The sequence below is a fragment of the Balaenoptera ricei genome, chromosome 5, assembly GCF_028023285.1.
Source record: "Balaenoptera ricei isolate mBalRic1 chromosome 5, mBalRic1.hap2, whole genome shotgun sequence".
NCBI lineage: Eukaryota > Metazoa > Chordata > Mammalia > Artiodactyla > Balaenopteridae > Balaenoptera > Balaenoptera ricei.
The window spans coordinates 22,997,643-23,024,673 of NC_082643.1; the positions used below are offsets into that span (position 1 = coordinate 22,997,643).

At 37.4% G+C, this 27,031-nt stretch overlaps 1 protein-coding gene across 4 annotated transcripts in view; it reads left to right on the top strand.

Moving 5' to 3' along the window:
* Positions 1-27,031, top strand: part of BANK1 (B cell scaffold protein with ankyrin repeats 1) — a 321,258-nt gene that overhangs the window by 14,849 nt on the left and 279,378 nt on the right. The gene's annotated exons all lie outside the window — the stretch shown is intronic.

The window sequence follows — 27,031 nt, forward strand, 5'->3', positions numbered from 1 at the left end:
TTAACCTTCATTTAAATCATGATTCTCTTTCCCAGACATTTTTCTTAGGATTTCTTAAGTTATATTGCCAGTGTTCTCAGACATTTTCCAATGCTTATGTCACTTTAGTCCCTTGAATGTATCATGATACAGTGGAAAGAGCACAGTTTTAATATTTGCAAAGGGTTTTATAGCCAAGCATGTCCCTAGTGTTGTCAGCCATATTGTTTTTTAAACATTGACAATGTAAATTAACACTTCCAAGATGCTTATGGGCCCTGAAACAACAACAAAAAATTTTGACTTTATTAACTCTTCTAAAACATATTGGGGATGGTTTTGATTGTAGAAAATTTGGGAAATATAAGGAAGAAACATAAAATTCCATTTCAGTGTACTGCCCAGACTTCATCCTGTTTACATATTGGTACATATTTTTTAACCTGTATGTATATAACATTTTTAAAAACAAAATTGGACCTAAAAATAATAAAGAAATAAAACAATAGTTTTTAGGAACATAGGAAATTTTTTTTTATAGCACTTGATTTGAAGTCAAATAAGCACAGGATCAAATCCTGGCTCTGTCACTGATGGGCCTTCCTCTTTTGCAAGCTATTCAACCTCTCTGATGCCCAGGAGGCATCATGTATATTGATGATGACATCAATTATTCAGGAGAATGATTGGCTCATAACAGTAATTCAATTAGTATCTCTTATCTTGAAAGACAAACACTACAGAAATTAAAGTTGCTTTCTCTAGGCACTTGGGAGTGAGGATATTTGTCAAGGAAGAGTGGACTAATGCCTCTATATTCTTGTGTAGGAGGAATTATCCTTCATTTATTCTGCATCTCCTGTGCTAGGGTCCAGGGATACACACAAAGTTGGCTCCAGCCCTCAGGGACTGTATTTAAGTGAAATAGGATGGGACAAGCTGAATAGCTCTATTTCTTTTTATCTTCACTCTAATTCAACATCAGGTGACTCAGAACCCTTCAGCCTGCATAGATCTGAATAATTCAGTCATGAGAACCAGTTAGCAGGCCGAGCAACGGCTAAGAGTGTTTTCTCTGACTACTCAGGGTGACTCCTGATGCATACCTGATGTTCCAGAAAGTCACCACTCATTTTAGAATGCAGTCATGAGTACAGTCTCTAGGGACAGAGTTTTGCAAATTTCAGTCATTCTCATAAGACCTTCCCCAATTTTTGGCTATACTACCAATCTTCTTCCCTTTTAAGAAAAAACTTTTCTTTAGGCTAAATTTTTTTAGCTTAAATATGATATATTTTAAAAAATTATATCACTACCGTAAATGAAAAATCATTATCACTTGCCGTAAGTAGAAGGTGACCATCCAAATAAACAGATTGAAAATCAAATAATTTTGAAAAAATCGTAGCTAAGGATAAGCTCTGGGCACATGGGTCACTCTGTCTTTGATCGTGTTGGAGTTCATGAAGTCACAGGAGCTCCAAACTGAGACATAGCCCTTGAAGGGGTCGGGATTGGAGAAGTACTCTAAAGGGAATGACTTGCCCTCTATGACTTCCTGTCACAGTGTCCCAGGAGTTTGCATCCCACCCACTGGCAAATGCTGTCTCGAAAGACAGATTTCACCTTCCAGTAGATTGAAAGGAAGTTGTATTTAGAGCCAACAGGTGTCAGGCACTATGATAAATGCTCCACATACTTCATCTCATTTAATTCTCACAACAACCAATTTCATAAGTGGTATTATCCAAATGTTACAAGTGGGGAATCCAAGCTCAGAGATGTTAATTATTTGCCAAATTTGGACTCATGACAGCCTTACCCCAAAGCTTGGTCTCTTGACCACTGTATGCCTCTCTGAAGTAAACTCATTTCATTCTCACACAAACCCATATATACATCCATGTCAGGCAGATATTCCTCCCATGTGAGCATTTCCCATTTTTTAATCAGTAAAGTAGCCATGTATGTAGAATGTCATCTTAATAGAAACATGTACAACACAGAAGATGATATCGTTACTTATTAGTAGATCCACTTAGAAACATTCTTTACAAGCGATAGAATAGATAACCACAGTTTCCAACCGATAATCATAAAAATTTAGAAAGTTTTGCTACTTTCAAGGTCCTTGGAGATGAATGAAGTAATAGGAAGTGAAATATCTACAATGAAATGCTAGAAAAAATGTCTTTAATGAAGGCCGTCAGGGTATTTAAAATAAGGAAAGCTGTAATACATATGTGATTAAAATATATTGTAAAATGCCTGCAGTAGAGTACTTTAAGAATGCAAGGCTAATAATTTGCATCTGCCTAATGCTTTGCACCCTCAAAGGAATTTTCAAACCCTTGCTAATTGACTCTTAGAAAATTCTTCTAATGTATCATTTGCTTTGACTCAATAAGAAATTTAAGCAATGATCTTTTAAGCTTTTAAATCAAGGTTATCCTACAAACACTGTGTGAGGAGAAGCAGAAAGTATACTTGCACATATTATCTATCTGTTTTACTTCAGAAGGCTTTGGGAAAGGGAGAGATGGAACCAGAGCTGAAAGCAGTATTCAGATGTTGTGGTGGACAGAATAATGGGACCCCAAAGATATTTACATCCTAATCCTCGAACCTGTGAATATGTTATTCACCTGGCAAAAAAGGATTAAGATTGAAGATGAAATTAAGATTACTAATCAGTTTACCTTGAGAGGGGGAGAGTATCATGGATTATCCAGGTGGGTTCAATATATTCACTAGGGTCCTTATAAGTGAAAGAGCAAGGCAGCATGTCTCTTGCTGCTGGAGACACGTACTGTATTCCGTAACATCTTACGGAAAAACTCGAACGAACTTTTTGGGCAACCCAATAGCACGAGAAGGACTCAGCCCAATGTTGCTGGCTTGAAGATGGAGGAATGGGGCAAGAGCCAAGAACTGTGGATTGCTTCTAGAAGCTGAAAAATGCAAAAGAATGGATTCTTCTCTGGGCCTCCAGAAGGAACATAGCCCTGCCTATGTCTTGATTTTAGCCTAGTGAGACCCATTTCAGACTTCTAACTTCCAGTACTGTAAGATAATAAATTTCTGTGGCTTTTAAGTCACTAAGTCTGTGGTAATTTTTTACAGCAACAATAGGAAACTAATACAGATTTCTAAACACATGTGGACTCAACAGGAGCAAAGAATTGCATTCTTTGCATGAATACCACAGATAAGACCCTATCCATCAAACATTCATACACCATCAGCCTAGTTAAAACACTGGATGTAACCATGAAAAAATTAACTATTATAGAACATGATATCAGTGTAACCCTTTAGTAGTTATCCTTGGTAAGATAGATACTTATTCATTATTGAAACATCTCTCTGGAATTCACTGTTGTTTTAATAGAGAAGCAAAAAAAGAAAGCCCCATTATTATTTGTTCCCATTCGATGGTTTTACCAGTTTAATAATCCTTGTTGTTAATGCTACTGGCTACTGCTGCTATTACAGTTTTTACTAGTACAGATATGTGAACTTCTGCAAGGTGTTTACTTTTTCAGTGCCTCAGTCACCTCAAGTGCAAAATGAGGTAAGAAGAGCACTTGTTCACAGGGGTGCAATGAGGTTAAAAGAAATCAGTGCTTGTAAAACACCAGAACAGTCGTTGGCACGTATTAGGCACTCACTACATTTTGGTAGCCTTAATTATAATTATCATCATCGTCGTCATCATCCACTGCCATGCACATCAATGACTGCTGGATGCCAGGCCTGAACCCGGCATTCAGATGTAGCATTTTATCTCTAGGAATTTGGGATCAGTATCTCCACGTTTTCAGGTAAAGAAACGGAAATAACTTACCCAAGAAACAACCTAACCAGGTTGAAGAACTTTAAAATGACGGAGTGAGGACTGTTCCTGAAATATTTGCCTAAACTTCTGCTAGGCTTGGTGCTAGATGCCTTCTGCTTTCAATACGTAAAGCTCTATTCCCTCTCAACCCCTCAGAGGACAAATATAGACTGAAAGACAACTGATTTAGATGGGCACTCCTTGTAAAAGGTCACTAATGTTATTCTATGCTGCCACTTTGTTTTAATATCTGAGAACATGAACCTTTTTTTTTTTTTTTTGAACATCTTTATTGGAATATAATTGCTTTACAATGGTGTGTTAGTTTCTACTTTATAACAAAGTGAATCAGTTATACATACACATATGTTCCCATATCTCTTCCCTCTTGCATCTCCCGCCCTCTCACCCTCCCTATCCCACCCCTCTAGGTGGTCACAAAGCACCGAGCTGATCTCCCTGTGCTATGCAGCTGCTTCCCACTAGCTATCTATTTTACATTTGGTAGTGTATATATGTCCATGACACTCTCTCACCCTGTCACATCTCCCCCCTCCCCCCTCCCCATATCCTCAAGTCCATTCTCTAGTAGGTCTGTGTCTTTATTCCCATCTTGCCACTAGGTTCTTCATGACCTTTTTTTTTTTTTTTTCCCTTAGATTCCATATATATGTGTTAGCATACTGTATTTGTTTTTCTCTTTCTGACTTACTTCACTCTGTATGACAGACTCTAACTCCATCCACCTCATTACAAATACCTCCATTTCATTTCTTTTTATGGCTGAGTAATATTCCATTGTATATATGTGCCACTTCGTCTTTATCCATTCATCCGATGATGGACACTTAGGTTGCTTCCATGTCCTGACTATTGTAAATAGAGCTGCAATGAACATTTTGGCACATGACTCTTTTTGAATTATGGTTTTCTCAGGGTATATGCCCAGTAGTGGGATTGCTGGGTCATATGGTAGTTCTATTTTTAGTTTTTTAAGGAACCTCCATGTTGTTCTCCATAGTGGCTGTATCAATTTACCTTCCCACCAACAGTGCAAGAGTGTTCCCTTTTCTCCACACCCTCTCCAGCATTTATTGTTTGTAGATATTTTGAGAGTGGCCATTCTGACCGGTGTGAGATGATACCTCATTGTAGTTTTGATTTGCATTTCTCTAATGATTAATGATGTTGAGCACTCTTTCATGTGTCTGTTGGCCATCTGTATATCTTCTTTGGAGAAATGTCTGTTTAGGTCTTCTGCCCATTTTTGGATTGGGTTGTTTGCTTTTTGGTATTGAGCTGCATGAGCTGCTTGTAAATCTTGGAGATTAATCCTTTGTCAGTTGCTTCATTTGCAAATATTTTCTCCCATTCTGAGGGTTGTCTTTTGGTCTTGTTTATGGTTTCCTTTGCTGTGCAAAAGCTTTTAAGTTTCATTAGGTCCCATTTGTTTATTTGTGTTTTTATTTCCATTTCTCTAGGGGCTGGGTCAAAAAGGATCTTGCTGTGACTTATGTCATAGAGTGTTCTGCCTATGTTTTCCTCTAAGAGTTTGATAGTGTCTGGCCTTACACTTAGGTCTTTAATCCATTTTGAGTTTATTTTTGTGTATGGTGTCAGGGAGTGTTCTAATTTCATACTTTTACATGTACCTGTCCAGTTTTCCCAGCACCACTTATTGAAGAGGCTGTCTTTTCTCTACTGTATATGCTTGCCTCCTTTATCAAAGATAAGGTGACCATATGTGCGTGGGTTTATCTCTGGGCTTTCTATCCTGTTCCATTGATATATATTTCTGTTTTTGTGCCAGTACCAAACTGTCTTGATTACTGTAGCTTTGTAATATAGTCTGAAGTCAGGGAGCCTGATTCCTCCAGCTCCATTTTTCGTTCTCAAGATTGCTTTGGCTATTCGGGGTCTTTTGTGTTTCCATACAAATTGTGAAATTTTTTGTTCTAGTTCTGTGAAAAATGCCAGTGGTAGTTTGATAAGGATTGCGTTGAATCTGTAGATTGCTTTGGGTAGTAGAGTCATTTTCACAATGTTGATTCTTCCAATCCAAGAACATGGTATATCTCTCCATCTATTTGTATCATCTTTAATTTCTTTCATCAGTGTCCTATAATTTTCTGCATACAGGTCTTTTGTCTCCTTAGGTAGATTTATTCCTAGATATTTTATTCTTTTTGTTGCAATGGTAAACGGGAGTGTTTTCTTAATTTCACTTTCAGATTTTTCATCATTAGTGTATAGGAATGCAAGAGATTTCTGTGCATTAATTTTGTATCCTGCTACTTTACCAAATTCATTGATTAGCTCTAGTAGTTTTCTGGTAGCATCTTTAGGATTCTCTGTGTATAGTATCATGTCATCTGCAAACAGTGACAGCTTTACTTCTTCTTTTCCGATTTGGATTCCTTTTATTTCTTTTTCTTCTCTGATTGCTGTGGCTAACACTTCCAAAACTATGTTGAATAATAGTGGTGAGAGTGGGCAACCTTGTCTTGTTCCTGATCTTAGTGGAAATGGTTTCAGTTTTTCACCATTGAGGACAATGTTGGCTGTGGGTTTGTCATAGGTGGCCTTTATTATGTTGAGGAAAGTTCCCTCTATGCCTACTTTCTGCAGGGCTTTTATCATAAATGGGTGTTGAATTTTGTCGAAAGGTTTCTCTGCATCTATTGAGACGATCATATGGTTTTTCTCCTTCAATTTGTTAATATGATATATCACGTTGATTGATTTGCATATATTGAAGAAACCTTGCATTCCTGGAATAAACCCCACTTGATCATGGTGTATGATCCTTTTAATGTGCTGTTAGATTCTGTTTGCTAGTATTTTGTTGAGGATTTTTGCATCTATGTTCATCAGTGATATTGGTCTGTAGTTTTCTTTCTTTTTGACATCTTTGTCTGGTTTTGGTATCAGGGTGATGGTGGCCTTGTAGAATGAGTTGGGGAGTGTTCCTCCCTCTGCTATATTTTGGAAGAGTTTGAGAAGGATAGGTGTTAGCTCTTCTCTAAATGTTTGATAGAATTCGCCTGTGAAGCCATCTGGTCCTGGGCTTTTGTTTGTTGGAAGGTTTTTAATCACAGTTTCAATTTCAGTGCTTGTGATTGGTCTGTTCATATTTTCTATTTCTTCCTGGTTCAGTCTCGGTAGGTTGTGCATTTCTAAGAATCTGTCCATTTCTTCCAGGTTGTCCATTTTATTGGCATAGAGTTGCTTGTAGTAATCTCTCATTATCGTTTGTATTTCTGCAGTGTCAGTGGTTACTTCTCCTTTTCCATTTCTAATTCTATTGATTTGAGTCTTCTCCCTTTTTCTCTTGATGAGTCTGGCTAATGGTTTATCAATTTTGTTCATCTTCTCGAAGAACCAGCTTTTAGTTTCATTGATTTTTGCTATTGTTTCCTTCATTTCTTTTTCATTTATTTCTGATCTGATCTTTATGATTTCTTTCCTTCTGCTAGCTTTGGGGTTTTTTTGCTCTTCTTTCTCTAATTGCTTTAGGTGCAAGGTTAGGTTGTTTATTCGAGATGTTTCCTGTTTCTTGAGGTAGGCTTGTATTGCTATAAACTTCCCTCTTAGAACTGCTTTTGCTGCATCCCATAGGTTTTGGGTCGCCGTGTCTCCATTGTCATTTGTTTCTAGGTATTTTTTGATTTCCCCTTTGATTTCTTCAGTGATCACTTCGTTATTAAGTAGTGTATTGTGTAGCCTCCATGTGTTTGTATTTTTTACAGATCTTTTCCTGTAATTGATATCTAGTCTCATAGCGTTGTGGTCGGAAAAGATACTTGATACGATTTCAATTTTCTTAAATTTACCAAGGCTTGATTTGTGACCCAAGATATGATCTATCCTGGAGAATGTTCCATGAGCACTTGAGAAAAATGTGCATTCTGTTGTTTTTGGGTGGAATGTCCTATAAATATCAATTAAGTTCATCTTGTTTAATGTATCATTTAAAGCTTGTGTTTCCTTATTTATTTTCCTTTTGGATGATCTGTCCATTGGTGAAAGTGGGGTGTTAAAGTCCCCTACTATGATTGTGTTACTGTCGATTTCTCCTTTTATGGCTGTTAGTATTTGCCTTATGTATTGAGGTATTCCTATGTTGGGTGCATAAATATTTACAATTGTTATACCTTCCTCTTGGATCGATCCCTTGATCATTATATAGTGTCCTTCTTTGTCTCTTGTAATAGTCTTTATTTTAAAGTCTATTTTATCTGATATGAGAATTGCTACTCCAGCTTTCTTTTGATTTCCATTTGCATGGAATATCTTTTTCCATCCCCTCACTTTCAGTATATATGTGTCCGTAGGTCTGAAGTGGGTCTCTTGTAGACAGCATATATATGGGTCTTGTTTTTGTATCCATTCAGCCAGTCCGTGTCTTTTGGTGGGAGCATTTAATCCATTTACATTTAAGGTAATTATCGATATGTATGTTCCTATTCCCATTTTCTTAAATATTTTGGGTTTGTTATTGTAGGTGTTTTCCTTCTCTTGTGTTTCTTGCCTAGAGAAGTTCCTTTAGCATTTGTTGTAAAGCTGGTTTGGTGGTGCTGAACTCTCTCAGCTTTTGCTTGTCTGTAAAGGTTTTAATTTCTCCATCAAATCTGAATGAGATCCTTGCTGGGTAGAGTAACCTTGGTTGTAGGTTTTTCTCCTTCATCACTTTAAGTATATCCTGCCACTCCCTTCTGGCTTGCAGAGTTTCTGCTGAAAGATCAGCTGTTAACCTTATGGGGATTCCCTTGTGTGTTATTTGTTGTTTTTCCCTTGCTGCTTTTAATATGTTTTCTTTATATTTAATATTTGACAGTTTGATTAATGTGTCTTGGCGTGTTTCTCCTTGGATTTATCCTGTATGGGACTCTCTGTGCTTCCAGGACTTGATTAACTATTTCCTTTCCCATATTAGGGAAGTTTTCAACTATAATCTCTTCAAATATTTTCTCAGTCCCTTTCTTTTTCTCTTCTTCTTCTGGGACCCCTATAATTCGAATGTTGGTGCGTTTAATGTTGTCCCAGAGGTCTCTGAGACTGTCCTCAGTTCTTTTCATTCTTTTTTCTTTATTCTGCTCTGCAGTAGTTATTTCCACTATTTTATCTTCCAGGTCACTTATCCATTCTTCTGCCTCAGTTATTCTGCTATTGATCCCATCTAGAGTATTTTTAATTTCATTTATTGTGTTTTTCATCGTTGCTTGGTTCCTCTTTAGTTCTTCTACGTCCTTGTTAAATGTTTCTTGCATTTTGTCTATTCTATTTCCAAGATTTTGGATCATCTTTACTATCATTATTCTGAATTCTTTTTCAGGTAGACTGCCTATTTCCTCTTCATTTGTTAGGTCTGGTGTGTTTTGACCCTGCTCCTTCATCTGCTGTGTGTTTTTCTGTCTTCTCATTTTGCTTATCTTACTGTGTTTGGGGTCTCCTTTTCACAGGCTGCAGGTTCATAGGTCCCGTTGTTTTTGGTATCTGTCCCCAGTGGCTAAGGTTCGTTCAGTGGGTTGTGTAGGGTTCCTGGTGGAGGGGACTGGTGCCTGTGTTCTGGTGGATGAGGTTGGATCTTGTCTTTCTGGTGGGCACATCCACGTCTGGTCGTGTGTTTTGGGGTGTCTGTGACCTTATTATGATTTTAGGCAGCCTCTCTGCTAATGGATGGGGCTGTGTTCCTGTCTTGCTAGTTGTTTGGCATAGGGTGTCCAGCACTGTAGCTTGCTGGTCGTTGAATGAAGCTGGGTCTTGATGTTGAGATGGAGATCTCTGAGAGATTTTCGCCGTTTGGTATTACGTGGAGCTGGGAGGTCTCTTGTGGACCAGTGTTCTGAAGTTGGCTCTCCCACCTCAGAGGCACAGCCCTGATGCCTGGCTGGAGCACCAAGAGCCCTTCATCCACACTGCTCAGAATAAAAGGGAGAAAAAAAATAGAAAGAAAGAAAAAAAGAGGATAAAATAAAATAAAATAAAACTATTATAATAAAAAATAAGCAAAAAAAATTAAGAATAAATTTATTAAGAAAATTTTTTTTTAATTTTTAAAAATAGATTTATTAATTTTTAATAATAAAAATAAGAAAAAAATAAGAAAAAATTTATTAAGAAAAAAAATTTTAATTTTTAAAAATAAAAAATATGAAAAAACTTATTAAAATTTTTTTTTAATTTCTAAAGATAGGAAATAAGGAAAAAATTATTTAGAAAACATTTATTAGGAAAAAAATTTTTTTAAGTAAAAAAAAGAAAAAAAGAAAAAAAACAATTAAAAAAAAAACGGACGGACCTAACCCGAGGACTAATGGTGAAAGCAAAGCTATACAGACAAAATCTCACCCAGAAGCGTACACATATACACTCACAAAAAACGGAAAAGGGGAAAAATTAATATATCCTGCTCACAAAGTCCACCTCCTGAGTTTGGGATGATTCGTTGTCTATTCAGGTATTCAACAGATGCAGGCACATCAAGTTGTTTGTGGAGCTTTAATCCGCTGCTTCTGAGGCTGCTGGGAGAGATTTCCCTTTCTCTTCTTTGTTCATACAGCTCCCAGGGTTCAGCTTTGTATTTGGACCCGCCTCTGCATGTAGGTCGCCTGAGGGCCTCTGTTCCCCGCCCAGACAGAACGGGGTTAAAGGAGCAGCTGCTCCGGGGGCTCTGGCTCACTCAGGACGGTGGGAGGGAGGGGTACAGATGTGGGGCGATCCTGCGGCGGCAGAAGCCAGCGTGACGTGGCACCAGCCTGAGGTGCGCCGTGCGTTCTCCCGGGGAAGTTGTCCCCGGATCACGGGAGCCTGGCAGTGGCGGGCTGCTTCGGCTCCCGGGAGGGGTGGTGTGGAGAGTGACCTGTGCTCGCACACAGGCTTCTTGGTGGTGGCAGCAGCAGCCTTAGCGTCTCCTGCCCGTTTCTGGGGTCCGCGCTGATAGCTGCGGCTCGTGCCCATCTCCGGAGCTCGTTTAGGCGGCGCTCTGAATCCCCTCTCCTTGCGCGCCACGAAACAAAGAGGTAAGAAAAAGTCTCTTGCCTCTTCGGCAGCTGCAGACTTTTTCCCGGACTCCCTCCCGGCTGGCACCAAAGCCGGAGCCTCAGCTCCCAGCCCCCGCCCGCCCCGGCGGCTGAGCAGACAAGCCTCTCAGGCCGGTGAGTGCTGCTCGGCGCCGAGCCTCCGTTCGGGAATCTCTCCGTTTTTCCCTCTGCGCCCCTGTTGCTGTGGGATCCGTGCTGCTAGCCGCGGCTCGCGCCCGTCTCGAGCTCGTTTAGGCGGCGCTCTGAATCCCCTCTCCTTGCGCGCCGCGAAACAAAGAGGCAAGAAAAAGTCTCTTGCCTCTTCGGCAGCTGCAGACTTTTTCCCGGACTCCCTCCCGGCTGGCACCAAAGCCGGAGCCTCAGCTCCCAGCCCCCGCCCGCCCCGGCGGCTGAGCAGACAAGCCTCTCGGGCTGGTGAGTGCTGGTCGGCCCCGAGCCTCCGTGCGGGAATCTCTCCGCTTTGCCCTCCGCACCCCTGTGGCTGTGCTCTCCTCTGTGACTCTGAAGCTTCCCCCCTCTGCCACCCGCAGTCTCCGCCCGCGAAGGGGCTTCCTAGCGTGTGGAAACCTTTCCTCCTTCACAGCTCCCTCCCTCTGGTGCAGGTCCCGTCCCTATTCTTTTGTCTCTGTTATTTCTTTTTTCTTTTGCCCTACCCAAGTACGTGGGGATTTTCTTGCCTTTTGGGAGGTCTGACGTCTTCTGCCAGCGTTCAGTGGGTGTTCTGTAGGAGCAGTTCCACGTGTAGATGTATTTCTAATGTATCTGTGGGAAGGAAGGTGATCTCCGCGTCTTACTCTTCCGCCATCTTGCCTCGTCCCTCTGAACCGTTTTTAAACACTAGTAGGGAATTATTTTGACGCCATTTTCTCCTAATGATAAAAATTGGGTTGGTGTCAGGCTACTTTGCCATGAAAGGAACCATATGGAATAGTTTTAGGGGTATTCTCTTATAAAAGTAAATTGTAGAACATTTGAAAAATAGAGAATAAGATAAGAATAAAATTATAGTATACCACGCCCTTCACTAAGAAATAAGTATTGACAATATTTGCCTGGAATTGTAAGTTCATGTGTACATATGTGAAAGAGCTCACATTTTATGTATGGTTTTATACTGTTCACAGTGGTTTGCATATTGATTCATGATACATTTTCAGATTTTTTTTTATGTCAAACAGAGACTTTGTAAAATTTAGATCTTTTTTTGGATGTGTAAATTGTTCAATTCTGCATTTTATGATACTTAAGGATTTATTGGCACTTTGTTTCCAAGACTGTGTTTCTAGTTAACCCTAGGACAAATAAGAAGATTCTTCAGCCACAGGTCTTAATGAAATACTAAAATAAACTACCTTGTATTAAGGTAACTTGTCAAAATCCATTTCCTTTTTTTAGTACATAAATCCCATTAAGGGTAGGAATTGTGCTTCATAATCTTTATATTTCTTAAAGTCTGAACAATTGTTTTTTATAATAATCATTAAATGATTTTTAAGTAAACATATAAAAAGTATAAATGATTAGGGAATTGATATTGAGGCATTTTAAATCAGCATTATGGTACTTATGGATAATTGTGGTAAAGTATCCTGTTGAATTTCAAAATAGCCGATCTGAAAATCCAAGTGATGAGAGAGAACTATAAAATGTTCGAGTAGTGAGGATCAGGATCATTGAAGGGTAAGGATGATGTCTTGTTAAATATGACTGTCCAGAAGTACTAAGAACTCCCAATGAAAGAACTGTACCCTCCAACTGTGTCTATATTTTCAAGTATCTGTTGCTGATTTTCAACTTTGCTTACAGTTTTAAGCTATATTAATATATAGGAATTCCTCAAGTTCAAGTGGTAAAATTTTTAAATACTAATATTATCTTACTCTAACAAGCTCAGAGAAAAAATATAAGGGACAATTCAGTATTTGAATAGCTTTTTCTCTACACTATATTTAAGTGTAAGTAATTAAGCAACCAGATTCAATACATAAAATAGATTACTAAAATTGTTTAAGAATAAATGTAAAACATTTATTTTCATATATTCTTGACATAGCTCTGTGTTTAAAACTTTTATATGACATAGAACTTCAGTTTTTGATGGACAGTATCCTTATACATTTTAATAAGAGAGAAGAAATATAGAAAAAATTGTAATAATTCTTCCCAGTTCTTCATTTTCTAAAATCATCTTTCCTTGTCTAGTAGTTTACATTTTTATAAGAATTTATACATAGATCTTATTATATTATACACTTCCAAATGTCGAATATTAATGAAAGCAGTTCCATTAGGAATTCTCAAAGCTTCATTATTTCAATTCAGAAAAGAGTTTAGAATTCAATCTTGTACAAAATGTTAGCCATAGGTAAAGTAATTGAACATTAATTTTTTAAACGTTAGCTTTTGTAACCTGGTTAGTGCCTGAGTTCTAGGCTGTTAATTTTCCTAATATGACACGTGGTACATGAGAATAACAGTAAAATAGCAATTTTTATAAAAGTATGCAGTAGAATACTCTTAAAATTACTTTTACTTAACCACACATTATATTATAAAATCTGCCCCCATCACTATCTATAGTACTTTTTATAGTTTTGGATAAACATCATAAAATGTTCATTTCAGAATTGCAATCTAAATTTTAGATACGTAATTTCAAATATTGTGTTCTTTGTATGGAAATAAGTGATTTGGCCCTCATATGACAAAAATCATTTTGGTAAAATAAGACAGATTTTGAGCAAACAAGTTAATGATTTTAGTGAATTGAATTACGCACATGCATTTAGTTCCTTAGTAAATAACATTGTAAGCCACTTGGAAATTTTTTTTTTCCTCATTAGGAAAGACTAAAATCTTCATTTTCTTTTTTTACATCAGCAAAACTCGAGTTGTCATTATCAAGTATGGTACTAGAAATACTAACAGCATAAAAAAGACTCTAGAGCAGTTTTCAAAGTTGAGTGGACATAAGAATTTCCCCAGTGTTTAACTGCACAATGGGTGATTCTTTCCTGGGTACCAATCCCAGGAAATAATGATTTTATCAAACTCCCAAAGTGGTTCTGAGACAAGTATGCCCTTGACCACATGATGAGAAAAGAATGAAGTTGCAGTGGGGCAGTGTGGCTGTTACTAAGTGCTGTAATGGAGTTGAGGACTTTTATAGAGGCACCCAGTATTTTGATCATTTGCAATTGTTTAATCGCTACACAGAACTCATGTTTACTGTGAGCATATGCCCCAAGAGACCTTGGGTTGCTTCCGCAAGTGGCAGGAGACATACTTTGCTCTGTCTGCTATTTTCCTTCTGGTCAAGAATGGTCACAGGAGGATGCAGACATCAGGAAGGGGTGGGGAATTACATGCTTGCTGGTATTGCTTTCAACGAATGAGCAGAAATTCATTCTCTTCTTTGTTTCAGTATGTCCATGTATTCTAGTTTTCTAGCCATTTCTAAGATATTTTACAATGCCCACAGAAGAATGTGAATTTTAAGATAAACTTTCCACAGAGGGTTTTGCTAAAGGTATGTTCTTACTCAGTTATATTCTTATACTGTGACCTCATATGTAATTCTGCACATAACAAAACTGTTGAAAGACATTAGTGTCTTTCTGATAAACACTTGCCAGTATAATTAAGTTGCACGATTCCACTAAAGATTGAGGACATGGAGTGTATTTACTGTGGCCTTGGTTTATATACTTCAGTAATAGCGACTAAAACGCATTCATTTTCATGAAAGGAATTCAGAAAGAAAATTATAAACTATTTGGTCATTGCTCTCAAGCCATGATTAGCCATGGCTAATTAATCATGGTTCTTTTTTCCTACCATTGCCACCATCTTGTGTTTTGTAAAGAAGAGGTAGAGATGGGAAGTGAGGGAGACAAAGAAACAAGGGAATGCCAACACAGTTTTCTCCTGCTCAGAACTAGGACAGCAAAATTAGATTTGCCAGTGAAACTGAAGTCAATTCTCTTTTTAATCTGATGAACTGATCATGTGCTTCTGTCCACTGAAAAGCCCAAGGAAAGGACTGCAGTTTTATTTCATTTTCTCAATAACATTGCCTGCAGTGTGCTTTGATACCCAAACCAGAGTTGGCAGTAGATGATGTGAATTTAAGGCCGCCTCTGTGACCTACCATTGGTGTGACCTTGGGCAACTCTCTCAAACTTTCTAACTTGTGTCTTCTCAAGTTTAAAATTTTGTTTTTGACTTAAATTGAGTTAAAATACTTTTCTTAAAACTGTAACACTATGAATAGCAAAAAACACATCGTAATATTCATGTGGATGCACTTTGTATATTATTACAATTGAATGGAATTTCAGTGTATGTTACTTTGAAATGTGGCACATTTACAATCAAGTGCTGTTACCTGATTAGATGCGAGGCTCCCCTGTATCTGCATTGAAGCCCCTCTGGCTTGGGTCAGCGAATTCTTTCCTGCTCGGGCTCCAGCTGCCGATAACGAAACTGAGTTTGATGCGAGCAAGACAAGCCTTTATTCAATGGCTTGAATGGGAATGGAGAAGGGGAGCTCATCCTCTAAAGGCACCTTCTCCCGTTTAGAGAGAGGGGAGGGGAGTCGGGTACTTTTAAGGGGTAGGAGGCAGACAGGTCATCAGGGCTTTAGAAAAGGGGCGGAGATTTCCTGGGGGTAGCTGGGGGCCGCTGGGCACGCACCAGCTTCCAAGTTACTTCCGTGTGTAAACACGGCATCCATTGTGCCTGGCAGAGCACAGATCCCTCCTTTGGGCAGAGATTGTAGCATGGTAATGAAGCAAAGGTAACTTTCAGACACCTTCAGGTTCCACCTGCGCAGGCACGGTCCTGTGGTCAAGTCAGAGCTTGTTCCAGGCGGTTGACCACTGTGTATCTCTCAAAGCATATATCTCTCAAAGTACAGCTGCAAAACATCTCTGCCAAACACCAGGTACTTTTGAAACAAACACAGAGGTAAATCAGGGAAAGTGTCCTTTAGCTCTCAGGGGTTGGTATGGAAACACAGAGATAAATCAAGGCTAGGAAAGCAGTGACTTTCAGCCTGCTTTGCCCACTATATTGAATCTAGCCAGTTCAGTCTGATTTTGTCACTGGTCTTTGTGGCATCCTGTTGATAAAACACAACTAGACTGTATGGTTAAAAACAATTTCTGCGCTTGGGGGCTGGGCTGCTTAGCATGGGTGACAAAGCCACTTTTCAGTAAACAACGTCAGGGACTCGTATTGAGGATGGAGGTGGGGATGGAACAATAAATAGCCTTCTTCAATGCTTAAGTTATTACACAACTGAAAAAATAAGACAAAAGAATAAAGCAGAGGGGAAATCGTATATTGTCTTTATTATTGATAAAATTTGCATTGGCTAATGTGGTGTATATCTAACTTGCTTTTGTATAAGCCACAAAGAATATAAGGATATCACTGCATGGAAAAAAAAGTAACTTGTAGTCTCATGTTTCCAAGGTATATTTTCTTAATTAGTAACCTAATTAGGGTTAATAAAATGAGCATATTCTTTTCTACTCTTTCTTCTTTTACTCAAAGTAGATCCATAGTTCAGGCCTTTTCTTCAAAGCAAGTGGACAGTTAGAGATACTGCCCAAAGTTCTGCCACCTGGGAGACTTTCCTTTCACCATTCTCTTCCAGGGACGACCATGGGTTCCAGGGTTGTAATGCAGCAACCATTCACTTTGGACTAGTGCCAATATATTTTCAGACCCAAGGCACGTAGTATTTGGTTTAGTTTACTATTTTGGGGTTGAACAGTTCCAGAGACATATTTTCTCCCTTCCTCCCAAAATATCCTCATTCTCTGCAAGGAAGGATTCTGCCATTTGCTATGTATATGTATTGCCACATACATTCCGGGCTTTAAAAACCCACAGGATATCTCTGTGGGCCCACTGGAACAATGATTAGATACACCCCCAAGGCAAGAAGTTACTTATCATTACACCTGACTTCCATAAACTCCCTTTTACCAACGTGCTATTGGGCATTTTGGGTCCACGAAAATGGTAGTATACATGGCTGCAAGTCTCTGGGGAATGCTTGGGAAAAGATTTGTTGTATACATGTTTAGCAGCACAGAAGAAGAAGAATCCTTTCTCAAAGGGACTTGGTCTTCCCTAAGTTAAAGGGCTCTGAGTCTATAAACCAGATAGGAGGCTGTGAATCTCCACTATTGCAACTTAAGTCAGTTTCTGCACTCAAACCTAGAATTGTTTTGTTTATAAAAATGAAATCGAACCTTCATAGGCTATGCAGATATTTCATTCCTAAGGACCCTCAGATCAATTAGTTACCATAACAGATCCCTGCACTGAAAAACACTTTGATTACTTAAATTGCCTGTAATAATGAAGTGCTGCCATTTATTCTCTGCCAATCCAGACTTCATTATTCCCCCACTGACATCAAAAAGTTCAATTTGGAGGTCCAGTTCTCATCATTGTCTCCAGGCTACAGAGGACAGACAGTACAGAGCTTCTTGTGATTGAATTTCTTAATGCTTAGTGAAGGGAATGTCAGAATACTCTAGAGCAAGGGTCAGCAAACTATAGCCAACAAGCAGAATCCAGCTGGTGGCATATTTGTGTACAGCCTGTAAGCTAAGAATAGTTTTTACATTTTAAAGAGTTATAAGAAAAGGAAAAAGAAGAGGAGGAGAAGAAAAAGAATGAAGAAAAGAAGGAAGAGAGGGAGAAAGAAAGATAGAGAGAATAGGTGAAAGAAGAAAGGAAGGAAGGAAGGAAGAAAGAAAGAAAGAAAAAAAAAAGAGGGACAAAGAAAGAAAGTGAAGATATCCTATGTGGCCCACAAAGCCTAAAGTATTTATTATCTAGCCCTTTACAGAAAAAATTTGCCTGCTTGACCTCTTTTCACCATCATGGTAGGCAAGTTCTAGCATTGTAATCACATTGATTGTAGGCCATTACAGAGTCCAAGCTTTAATTATACATTCTATCGACTGTTAATGCCACTCAGGTACTGGAGATAACACATTACATTCTGACTGCTGTATGAATATAACCATATTGATGAGTTCAGTTGGCTTCAATCCTCTGTTTTGCCCTCCTTGGTCTAATAACTCTTAAAATCCATTCCGTACATACTCTCCAGACTTATGCTGATATATATTGTCAAGGCCCTGTAATAATTTCTGTGTTTGAAATAGTTTCTCTAGAATATTCCTTTCACTTATGGGACCTAATTTTAGTTATTGATATTAAAGGCAATCAGTGAGGGATGCTGGCATGGTTACTGAGAAAAGTTGACATAGCTTGTAAGGCAATTGCCTCAAGTGAAGTTCCTGAAAACTTTTAATTTTATTTTGTTTTGGTTTATTTGTTTTTACAAGGAGTACAGGTTCACTTGGTTAAAAAAGATCCAGGGACATTTGGAGGGTTTTGCCTGCTACTGGAATTGTAGCTCTGTCTTTGTATGATTGCATGCTCTCTAGGACAGAGAAACCAAATACCAACCCCCTCCATATCTGTAATCCCTATTGCCACCACAGACACTCAATCTCCTAAAACTTTCCCCTCCATTGACACTCCATCCAATTATACCATTATGCCATTATGGTGCTTCTGCATGCCATAAATTGCCAGTGTACTATTTTCCCTTGATGAGGGCTTGCTTGTGTTCTCCACAACTATGAGAGCAACCCAATTCCAAAATCCGTCTTATAGAGTCTATTTCCTGTGGTCACTCCTAGTACCTGTATTTATTAGGATCCCAGCAAGAAACAGTGCCACCATCAAAGATTTTTAACTGAAAAAATTTAATAAAGTGATTATTTATTAAGATGTGCAGGGCTGAAGAACCCAAAGAGGGATAGTGAAGCATTTGAAGAATAAGCAGGAGTCCTTTACTCTGCCAGTGAGGGAAGTGGAGGAAAGATGGTTGCTAGAGATGCATGAAAATTGGAACCACGGAAGAAAGACCACGGAAGAGCCACAAAAGAAAACGGCCACTGCTAAAATTAGAATGGGGGAGTGAGTGACAGGACCGATAAATAACCCTATCATTCCTTTCTTTCACCTTCTGGTGTTCTGATGGTGCTTTCCATTGGAGTGGGCATGGGAGCCTGGGTGATGTAATCCATAGGGAAGAAATCAGTCTGGAGAGATCACAAAAAATATTCAGGTCCTAAGGAGATCATTCTTTTTTTTTTAATATTTTTAAAATAAATTTATTTATTTTTGGCTGCGTTGGGTCTTCGTTGCTGCATGCGGGCTTTCTCCAGTTGCGGTGAGAGGGGCCCACTCTTCACTGCGGTGTGTGCGGGCCTCTCATTGCGGTGGCTCCTCTTGTTGCGGAGCACGGGCTCTAGGCGTGCAGGCTTCAGTAGTTGTGGCATGCAGGCCTCAGCAGTCGTGGCTCGCGGGCTCCAGAGCGCAGGCTCAGTAGTTGTGGCTCACGGGCCTAGTTGTTCTGCAGCATGTGGGATCCTCCCAGACCAGGGCTTGAACCCGTGTCCTCTGCATTGGCAGGTGGATTCCTAACCACTGAGCCACCAGGGAAGTCCCAGGAGATCATTCTTGAGTGTGAATTGGAGAAATGAGAAGCGCCTAAGATACTGTGTGAGATGATACTACTCCCATATTTAATTGATTCTGATAATGTTTTTTTGTTTCAGGCTAGTCAAATTCTCTGAAATCAGAATTCATCTTAAAATTTGTAATATATCATAGTTTATTTGATCACAGTATTCTTTTCTTAGAGGAATATCAAATAATAGGCTGTCTTATGGTCAGTGTTGTCCAATTCAGTAATCTATAGAGTAATGGCAATAAAAGGAGGGAGAGGGTATGGACACTGCAGAAATAGAATTCCATAAATTTGAACTAAGTAAGTTTGAAACATATTAAAACCTCCTTACAGATCTAGTATCTTTTATGTTTTTAATTCTTTAAATGAACTATCAACAATTTGTATTAGTGATAAAAAGTGATAGAGGTGAGAGCTGAACATCTGTAGTTTATATATGAAGGGGTAGGAGGTCTTTGCAAAATAATCCTGTAACAATTAACACCATGCTTTCTTTACAGAAAAGAAGAAAAAATTCTCTTTCAAGGTTGTTCTGTGAAGCATAGAAGCATTTATTTGCATCTTAAAAGGAAAAAGAAAGGGGAAGGTCTGCATTTGTATAAAAATAATTTTTGCTGGTCGTTGTTCTTCACCATAGCTGAAAAGTGTAATCTTAAAATGTGTCGGTACCTTCCTGTATTTGAAAAGAAGAACTAAGTTAATTAACATATATGTTTATAGAGATTTCCCCTGAAGAAGACCCTAAGAAATGGACATGAGTACAAGCAATTTATTTAAAGATGAGTCCATGAAGCACTAGTGAGAGAATTGGGAATGTGAGACAAGAAAGGGAGAAAAGCCGATACTGTGTATATTAATAAGCAGAATAATATGATGAGCAGTTATAATTCAATACCACTGGGAATCCTCTAATTACTGTGTAGAACAAACCTCAGAACTGTCCCACTGAAGGATGGGGAAGCTGACCTGTTTACACCTTGACTTCCATCCCTCACTGACTGAGGGTTGCCTCCCAGCCCTCCGTGCACTAAATCCCCAGCACTTCTGAGCTGCCAGGCAGGCACACGGGCTGAGGAAGCTCCCTCAGCTCCAGAGAAAGTCCTCAGGCAGCAGAGCAGAGGTTGGAAGTGGTCAGTGTGCTTAAGAGCTGAGCATCAAGGTGAAGCTAGTGGGCCAGGAAGATGTGGGTTGTGTATCAGCAGTATCTGCTACACGGAAATATACAGAAAACACCTGGTACTTTTTGCCACTATGAATAAGTGAAATTAATCAACTTTTCTGGAGGAGAAATATGAGTTATAGTGTATTTTGCTACCTTAATACCTTTGGAAAATCCTCAGTTTTGTTCCCCTGTTGTACTAGTTAGAGTACAAATTAGAGTATAAGACCAATTCAGTTATACTTACTATATAATTTGAGTAATGATATATATTTGTGTGTGATTAGATCAAGATTAATGTTCATGTTATCACTACTGACTCCATTATGGCTATAACTCATTTCTTTGTAATTTTGTTTTTTCTGCACTTTGGTTACCAGTTAGAAAAATACAATGTTGAAAACGTGCATCATGCCATTTTTCTCCATTATGCACAAACATGGGTAAGAGGTGGGATCTTATTCAAAAAGAAGAAAATCTGCCATTTCGAGCTGTGCATGTATAATAGGAAGGATTTGGATTTATGGCCAGTCTCATTCTTTTGGCAATATGTAGTATAATTTATTCTCATAACAAAAACAATTATTGATATCAATTATTAATACACATTTTCTTCAAGCTTGGAGACTTGTTCAGTATTTTGTAAGATAAATAAATAAGGCATCATTATGGAATCTGAAAGAACACTTTATAGTAGTTAGATCTATTTTGCTCCTACCATTGTAGTATAAGCTGTCCTTTATGTTGCTAGACTTGAGATTTACATTTTAAATAATTTATTTGCAGACCTTAATGGCATCTTCAATAGCAATTTCCCTTTATCTTGATGACGCTTTCCAGGAATGAACATTTTGTGCTTCTATATTTCAGGTTCATCCTTTATTGTTTCCTTTCACAGCCTGTAAAATCTGGCCAACATTAATGACAGTAACCCTCCTTAAACAAGTAGAATAATGATTTAGGTTTGATTTAGTTCAAGTGTATAAAACAAGTGCATTGCAAGGCCAGTAGGCTCCTCTTGAGAAATCATAGAGAACTACTGTTGAGTCTACAATGTAAATGTTACTCAAGGACAAGCTATTTTCTAGAATAAGGCCCCTTTATTAACTTTTTGTGTTTTGACTCAACATGGTTTCATACAACAAGATTGGAAGGTTAACATAAAGACCAATTACTATCTTCATAACCGTGACAAGTTAATCAATGTGATCATCAGTAAAATAAAAATAACAAGGCCAACTCCGTACAGTTTTATGAATATTAAACGAAGTAATGCATGTTAAATGCTTAGGAACATACCTGGTACATGGAACATCTCAATAAATAATATTTGAGAAAATTAAAGAGTAAAAACCTGAGATCATTTAATCCATAGAAAAGAAAGGGCTAACATTTAATGCTAGTCTTAGTTTCTGAAAACTGTCAAACAGGAGTTTACTAAGTACAAGTCAAATATAAATTTTAAAGGAAGGCACAATTTCAGCACAAGAAAAAATGGCCATAGAGTATTGCGAGAGACTTCCTGTCTAATTTTCTTGGGAAGTTTTGAAAGATGGGTTATGATTGTCTTTAGAATTGATTTCCTGTGGTTGTCTTCCTATGGTAGTGTGATATCCAACCATGTAATGTGGCGGTATTCATTCTGTACTTCAACACATCCTCGTAGCCTAATGTATAGTTTTATTGATTTAGGTTTCAGAGTCAGGAAGGAAGTTCTGTGAGTTCTTCATAGACAACGATACTCTTGGAGTATATGGTTTATTTCCTCTTTTTTCCTTGATGGGAAACCAGAGTCCTAGTGAGCTTTCACATACTTTGCATACTTGATTTTAACTCGTAGGCTGCTTAATAGAGACTAATCTAGTTCATATCACTGCAAAGAATCTATTTTAATCTTTTAGATAATGTTATTGTGTCCTCTACTGTTAGAGGTTAAAAGTACAGACTGTAGGGTCAGACTGCCTGCATTGGAGTCCTAATCCCGGTACTGATTCAGTTTTCCCATCTGTAAAATAAGAGTAACATTAGTACCTTAAAAGGGTAAATTTTGAGAATTAAGTGAAATAATATGTATAAAACAGCAAGAGTCCTAGTTTATTCTAAGCACTCAATAGTTTATTATTAGTTTTATATTTACCCTAATTATTCTATAATTAAACAGCAGCTTACTCTGGCTATATGTAATATAAGGAAAACTCTTCCTCTGCTGTTCCTCAAACATAAAAATATTGCATTATGATACTATGTTTGTGTTTGTTCAATAACTATTTATTTATCATTGAGGCTAGGTGAAACACTACATAGAGAATAGCAGAAATATGCCGATGATTCCTACACAACTTGTGTATGATTCCCATATGTTTTCTGCCAGATATTTTTTCTCATTCTGTATATGTAAATCTATTTTTAAATTTTTGTTGAATATCTGTTCAAAAATTGTGCTAGGCATTGTGTAGGAATCAGTGAGTTGAAAGAGGAAACATCTTCCTTGGGGATACTATTTATATCATGAGAAAAGATATAGATAATTCAATAAAAATGCAAAAGCTCTCAAAATCATTGTGGCGTTAATTGCTACATCAGTGGTATAGAAGATACATGCTCTATATCCAGAGTGAGAAAGATAAGTGTGGAATGTAAGAGTTTTGGTGTTTTGTTCTTTGTACTCATGATAATACCTTACAAACTAAATTTTTAAGAATGGTTACTTTGTTTTATACAGTAATACAACTTTACAACAAAAATATAAGCTATATGGAAGAGTAAGAAAAAAGGAAATCATACCTCTCTCAAAATTTTATCTCTCACAAACAACTGTTGCTAACAGTCAATGGAACTATGGTGTATTTTGAGTAGATGGGCAGGATTATTTAAAAGTGAGAATTACTCTATGTGCTCTTTTTTAAATAAAATAAAGTAATGTAAAGTAAAACCAAAGGACATTCATTTTCAGATAAAAATTTTTTTACTCAGAATACTTTCCAAGTTTATTATTGCTTAAGAAAGATGATGATACAAAAAATAGTAGAAGAATTGAGTCACTTTTTATTCAAATTTAGGCAGTGTTAAATAGCTGAATTCTATGAAAGATGGTGTTAGTGCTTTATACTTTCTCCTCTGCAAATACTCAGTTTTCCCATTCTATGGATACTTTCATTTCCTCAAGATTTTTAACATTTGCATTTTGTAGTGCCATCATAATCCCCTTGATACTTAGTCTTTGATCCATATGTATATGTGTTCAACTTACCATGTGTTCTTTTTTCCAAAGTTTTTACATTTTCATTTTGCTTACTTTGGTTCTTCTATTTGCTGACTGGTTTTTTTTCTTTATTTAAATTTTGATTATAGTTACACAGGCATATTGAACAATGATAAAACACCTATAATGAAAATCAGCAGTTCTCTGCTCTCCCCCTCCCCAAACACAATTCCATTCCCTCTGGGAAACTTAAGAACCTTCATTATTTCAAATTTTGTTGTTGTTGTTCTAGTCCATGTTTCTAAAAGATACATTTATACTACTATTTCTTGATTTACTAATTCTAACTATTATCTATTGTCTTCTGTAATATGCTGGATAAGGATTTCAATCTATTAGTCTATCAGACTCTTTCCTTGTTCTCCAGTATATTTAAGTCTCAACTTGTAGTTAAGTCATTAATCATATTTTACATTATTATGATTGTCTTAGTTCATTTAGGCTGCTTTAACAGGATACCATAGACTTGGTGGCCTAAACAATAAAATATTTATTTCTCACAGTTCTGGAAGCTGAGGTCACGGTGCCAGCAGGTCAAATTCTGGTGATGTCCCTCTTCTGGGTTGCAGATGGCTGACTTCTTTCTGTGACCTCACGTGGCAGGAAGTGCAAGGGAGCTCTCTGGAGCGTCTTTTATAGGGGCACTAATTCCATTCACGAGGGCTCCACCTTCATGACCTCATCACCTCCCATTGGCCCACCTCCTAATACCATCACACTGGAGGTTATGATTTCAACATATGGAATTTGGGGGAGGACATAAATATCCAGTCCATACAATGTACACATTTACACTGTTGATCCAAATAGTATATAATGATCCTGCTTTCTTTTTTGTTTTGCTTTGCTTTGTTTTTCTGCAATTAATTTTTCTTCTTTCTTTTGTAATTTACATGTAAAAGATTATAATGTACCTATCTTTAAGTTTTTTCAAAATGTCCAGTCAGAACTGTCAAACTTCTGTTAGCATTTTTTCTCAAGTTTTCAAATATATGATACAATCTTACGATTGTTTTATTTTCTTTGGATCTCCCTCCCAAAATGCTCCATTCATCTATTATAAGTCCCTATGCCTCCTGAATAGCTACCATCCTGAAACTTCCTTTTTTCTTTTGATATTTTAATTTACTTTTTAATTGCCATATAATTTACATGCACAATCTAAGATATACAGATGAACAGATTTTTATATATGTATACTTTGTGTAACAACCACTCAGATCAAGATATAGAACATTTTCAGAACCCCAGCAGGCTCCCTTTTATCTGCTTCCATTCATTAATCCCACTCCCAAATATTCTGATCTGTATTGCCATGAATTTTTTTTTCTATTTTTGAACATTTTATAAATACAATCCTTCAGTATATACTTTTTCTTCTTTCAGTCAACATTACATCTTTGGATTCATCCATGTTGCATGTAGCAGTGGTTCATTCTTTTTTATTGCTGTGCAATATTCTGTAGTATGAATACACTATAAAATTATTTTTGTAAGATCTGTTTTATAATTTATTATAATATGCCTTTGAAATTGCTCTGAAAAAATCTACCAACCTAATATTTTTCTCCTCTTGAATGACTTGCTTTTCTTTCCTAGATATATGAAGAGGTTTTATAATAATCGTTAAACCAAGTGAAATTTAATCAAGATGTTTTCTCTAACATTTTTTCCATAGAATTGGTTCATTTTTCATCCATATTTTAAGGATTTTAAAAATTATATTTTAAAACTTTTAATGCATCTTTTGTTCTCTTCTACTTCAGGTTTTTAGATTATCTTTATATTGAATCTTTTCCTTTTTTGGCTCTTATCCATATATATCAGATTTTTCACCAATTGCTTTAATTTTGTTCTCTCTTTTTGTGTTTACTATGAAAATATGAAGCTTTACTTTGAGGCCAGAAATGAAAATATTATCTGTGTCTAATCTAGTCATTGCTTTTTCTAATTTTTTATCTGGGCAATGGTATTGCTTTGGCTCTCAACTTGTCTTTTTATCTATTTATTGTACCCTTTCAAATGATTCTTTTAAAAATATCAAATCAATATGTCTTTAAACTTTGGTTTTATTTAATCAATGGTTTTTTAATACTGTGTGGGACTTTTCTTGTGTTTTTCTTCCCTGCTTATGATTTCTGCTAGTCTTTTCATGCTGTGTTACTTTCATTATTATGATGATCATATTATTACTGTTAATTTTGTTGTCATCGTCTCTTTCAATAACTATGAATTTGTATTGCTAATCCTTTCATCTTGCTCATGATTCTCTTAGCTCAGTCTAGGCTTTCTATTTGCTTAATATTGTGTGGGTAAATTATTCCTTAAATTCCCCTCCCTAATTGCTACTTTTTATTTTCCCTCCAAGTTGTAGTTTGAGAGACAAAATCTACATTCTAGTCAGTTGTTATGGCCTGAGAGAAAAGAGGAGGAGAAGGAAGATCTGTGAGTGTGACTCTCAAGTTGGAGGTGGTGGACTGTAGTCTCTAATGGGACCTTGTCTGCAAGGCCCCTCTCCAATGCCCAGGGATGCTCTTGAGTTCCTGTGCAATTTGACTGGCTTTACTGACTCAGCCTTGAGCCTTGGCTTGTTTAGGATTCAGCCTTTCCCGCTTCTGCAGACACCCCCGATCAGTTTCCAGCTGGGGAAGAGATTCATGACCACCCTGGCGGTTTTGGTGGTTTAAAAGTTTTTTCATCAGTGCTGGTTTAGGGTAGGAGATAGGTTTAGGATTAGTACTGCCTCACCAGAACCTCCGATTTATTTCATCAACAACAACTTTTTAGTTTATGGCATGAGATAATACCCCCTTAATTTGGTTTTTGCTATTGAATTTTGTTCTTTTAAAAAATTTTTATTTTGTTGGTTTTCTGGACATGGAGTTATGTAATCTGTCTTGATGTACCCATCTTTACCTGGAAGAAGGATTTTAAAATCCTTTAATGTAAATTGTCTTATTTCTTCTCAGAATAATCTGATTCATTAGGTAGGGCTTATTTTTTTTTTTAAACCTTCATTTAGTTGGTGAAGAAACGATGGCTGAAAGGAATTAAGTGCCATAATCTAGGTAAAATTTTGTGGTTACTGGCAGAGCCATGCCTAGTAGCCCAGCATCCCTAATCCCACAGAATATTCTTTCCATTCTGTCTCAAGGCCTCTCATTTATTTCCATTGAGC